This window comes from Lytechinus variegatus, chromosome 8, assembly GCF_018143015.1.
Source record: "Lytechinus variegatus isolate NC3 chromosome 8, Lvar_3.0, whole genome shotgun sequence".
NCBI lineage: Eukaryota > Metazoa > Echinodermata > Echinoidea > Temnopleuroida > Toxopneustidae > Lytechinus > Lytechinus variegatus.
In genome coordinates this window covers 23,564,763-23,569,578 of record NC_054747.1, presented here as the reverse complement: position 1 = coordinate 23,569,578, position 4,816 = coordinate 23,564,763, and positions in this window count along the sequence as shown.

Here is a 4,816-nt window from a genome sequence, read left to right as displayed (position 1 = left end):
AATTTCATAATTGGATAATAGATAGCTATATTACAGATTGTATCCTTTAATTTTCAGCCCATTTTTTATGCTTCAGAAGAGGGTTTTATATTTTTACAAAAAGACAATACATTTTTTTAAGTGCACATATATCTTACATATTTCTATTTGGTGTCCTACACTTTAGAACTGGTTTAAGGCACTCACGTTGATATTATATATTAATGAATTGTAATATTGACCGACACATTGGTAAATTGCCAGTTCTTTTACTGCCAACTCGTCCACTTACCACACGGTCTAATTTCATTTAGTCTAATGCTACTCCGTCCATCAACATTTTGTCTAACAACCATTTGGTCCAATAACAATTTTGTCCAATCATCATTTTGTCTAATCACCATTTCGTCTATAACCATTTCGTCTATGACCATTTCGTCTTGTAACCAGTTTGTCTAATATCCATTTCATTTTCATTCATTTTGCACCATCAACACTTAGTCCAATTGGACCAAATGGTTTATGGACTAAATGGCTATTGGACCAACTGGTTATTGGACGAAATGGTGAGTGGATGGATTGGTAATTAGACCATGTGGATAGTGAAACTGATGGTAGACTAAATGATGGTAGACGAGTTGGCAATTTGACAAATTTGTATTACATGTAGATGAATAGGAAATAAACACTTTTTTTTGGGGGGGGGATTGATCAAAACTGAAGATAGGCTTTAATGGAAGGTAAATGAAGGGTATCACTCCCAATCATATGTTTATTCACCCATTTAGCCATTTAGCCCCTCACCACATATCACTGTCCCCCTCCTAATCCCCTCCCATCATCCATTATCATACTATCCCTCCCATTTAACAAAATTATGATTTTTTAATATTTCCATTCTCATTTTTTGCACTGAATGCCTCGCTCCCGCTTACCTAACGATTATTAGAAATTGACTGTATCTGGAACGCCGTGAACACATTTCGAGTCTGATAGCTTCATTCATGCGCACCTCTTTTTAACACTTATGTTTACTTGGACGAGATACGCAAAAAGAGCCAGATTATTTCCGCCCTTGTGGTTCGTTTGAAGTGTTGCCGCAATCGCCTGCGAGCAACGAGGGCTGTGCAGTCAATAAAATGTGTTGTAACTACGGGCTGTGTTCTATCTGTCGGGGAGAGGGTACAGAGACTAATTTTGAGAAAAAGATTTGTGACGTGGGAGCTCTGTGTCTTCATTTTAGTTTCCTGTAGCCAGTATTTATGAATACTGTGTACGATACAATATGGCTCGTAAATGACCAACATCTAGTTTTATCTCTAAGAAATAAGAAAGTAATTGATTAATTTATTTTGTTTATTTTTTATTTTTTTGTTCCTTTGTTCATTTATTTATTTAGTTGTTTATTTGTTCAATTACTTATTTATTTATTCATTTATTCACTCATGGATTCATTCATATTAACGCATTTTAATTGGAAAAAAGAAAAACAAATGTCATGTGGATGAAATATGCATAGTTTGAAAGGTGGTGGTGATTGGTGTACTGAGAAGACCACACCAGTCATTTTACTTAGGTGTCAATTTATTTAATGTTTATAGTTCAGCACCTAAGGGTGTTAATTTCAACACCTCAGGGTTTGGTTTTCTATGGACACCTACTGGTGTCAGTTCTAACACATCCAGTTGTTTGGAGTGTATACAATTCTCTGAAGAGTAATGTAGTGTGTTCTAGTGTGTTCAGATCTTCATTAGATCTTCACATATTGTTTGTTTCCAAGGATGTTGAATAGTCTCTATGTGTATGCCAAACATACCCCCCCCCCTTTCCCCCTCTCTCCATAACTCCATCTCTCTCCCTCTCTTACTCTCTCTTCCTCTTACTCTCTCTTCATCTATGTTGCTCTCTTTTAGTCGATTAATCTGTTCGTTTCAATCTATACCCGATTCTCCATCCTTGCATCAGGTAACCAAAGCTCATTCTCTGGTGGCCACAATCCTCCCAGTTTCTTTCCCTTTTATTCTAAACTAGCCTATAGCCTTACATGCCTCCAAGTCCTTACCCTACATGTAAAAGAGAGCAATCGAAGCAGAGAGAGAGAAAGAGAGAGAGGCAAAGATATTAAAACACAATCATATCGTCATATCAAACAAATAAGCCCTCATGCAGAAAGATATTCCACTGAAATTACTCCCCGCGATGAATAGTCAGGTTTTTTTGCTGGAAAATGAAGGTTTTGATAAAAAAATATAATGCCTCGATAACCATGTGTGCATCAATGCCCGATATCATAACCTTGTGTTGTATCTTAATGGGAAAGCACGTATTTTATTTTCAAGCCTTATTGGTTAGAGCCTTCAAGGTTCTATTGCCATGGCAACCATTGTTAATTTGATCTGATTGTAAGTTACATCAACCATTACCCCCGTATTTCTTTTGACTTTTGGTCTTATGTCATGGTAACCAAGCAACTCTTTACTCATGAAAAAAAAGCGAAAAACCAAAAAGTGTGACAAAATTTACCAAGTGAGTTTCTTTTAAATGCTAAGTCACGAAGATTGTAAATTGGTATAGCTATAAATGGTGTACTCTTTTGACAGGTACGTTAGATATTCTAGGTATTGTGTATATTTAGGAGAAAAGGGTTGTTTATTGGTGGATAGGCCTGATTATTTAAGGATAAAATTGTTTTTACCCCTCTTTGCCTTGGTCTGTTTGTTTGTTTCTGTGTCTCTTTATTCCTTTATTTCATCTCTCTTTCTTTTCTTCACTCTCCCCCCATCTTTTTGTACAATTTCCTTCTTTCACTGCTCATTTTCTTGTTTTCTCATGTTATCTCTTCATCTTTTTCACTTTCTCGCTCTCTCTCTCTCCTCTCTATCTATATTTCTATTTATTTATCTATCTATCTATCTGTCTGTCTGTCTGTCTGTCTGTCTGTCTGTCTGTCTGTCTATCTCTGCCTCTCCTCTCTATCTGTCTCCCTTTCCCTCCCTGAAACTCCACTGTGTTATGTGTTTCATCTACCCTTCTCTACTTTGCTATGCTGTTTACGACCTTCACTCTCTCATCCATCCATGGGGGTCTAGTAGTGATTGTACAATCGAATATATTACTATTGATTGAGTCTTATCATAAATTCATGAGCTGCCTACAGACAGAATTCATGATTTCATTTCTATCATCTTCCTATCACAGTCGCTCTCTCTCTCGCTGTCCCTCTTTTACTTTGTCTCTTTTCCCATTTCTATTTGTTCATTTATTTACCTGATTGTGTTTATTTTCTTATGATTTTTTGATAATTATTTGATTGATTATGATCCATCCTATTGCCTTTTGTCCTTTCATTTTTTGCATCATATAGCCTTACACCATTAATTAAAAATGAATGTCAAACTAAAAAAAGATTGTCCCTTGTAAATTATAAGAGTCAGATGAAGTACAGTTTTTGTTCAATATAGTAGTAAAATGGAATAAACAGAAGAATAGAAAATAACAACAATAACTCCCCCCAAAAATTGTAATATTTTTACTACTGATAGTGATCAACCCCCACTCTCTCTTTCTCTCATTTTATTTCACTAATCCTTACACCATTAATTAAAAATGAATGTCAAACTAAAAAAAGATTGTCCCTTGTAAATTATAAGAGTCAGATGAAGTACAGTTTTTGTTCAATATGGTAGTAAAATGGAATTAACAGAAGAGTAGAAATAACGTAACAATAACTCCCCCTAAATTGTAATATTTTTACTACTGATAGTGATCAACCCCCACTCTCTCTTTCTCTCATTTTATTTCACTAACCCTTACACCATTAATTAAAAATGAATGTCAAACTAAAAAAAGATTGTCCCTTGTAAATTATAAGAGTCAGATGAAGTACAGTTTTTGTTCAATATAGTAGTAAAATGGAATAAACAGAAGAATAGAAAATAACAACAATAACTCCCCAAAAAATTGTAATATCTTTACTACTGATAGTGATCAACCCCCAAACTCTCAATTTATTTCACTAATCTAAATTCTTATGCCATTGACCCGTGTAAGATGTTTCTTTTAATCAGAACAATATTTGATGGGGTAAGAATTGCAAATTTCAGCCCAGGAAAATGAAATCACCCCGCAGCATTGTCAAAGTCAATACACAACCAATAAGGGGTATCTCAATGCAAACCCTTGGAGCGACATGCAGAAAGAGTTCTGCTTGATCATTTTCTGGTAATGCAGACTGAAAGACAATTGGCCTCAAGTTGTGTTGTTACATGATGATGATGATAATGATGATGGTGATGATGATGATGATGATGATGATGATGATGGTGATGGTGGTGATGATGATGATGATGCTTTTGATGATGATAATGATGGTGATGGTGATAGTGGTGGTGGTGATGATGACGATGACGATGGTGGTGGGGATGACGATGGTGATGGTGACAGTATTGATGAATATGAATGATGATGATGATGCTGATGATGATGGGGTTGATAGCGATGATGGGGTTGATAGCGATGATAATGATGATGGTGATGAGACGATGATTGTAATAATAATGTTGGTGATGGTTATGATGGTGATGATGGTGGTGGTGATGCTGGTAATAGTGACGGTGATTGTTAATTTATTATGTTGATAATGATGGTGGTGGTTGTGGTGATGATGGATTTACATCTAAGACTTTTCTCCAGGATACAAAGCACTGATGAGGCATGAAGCGAGTTAACATAGTCGCTCTGACATAAGATAAAGTAATGAAGTCCAATATGGTTTGTAGAAAAGGCTAAAAGCAATACCTTCACTTTATTGAGTTACTAATTGTGATGCAACATGACA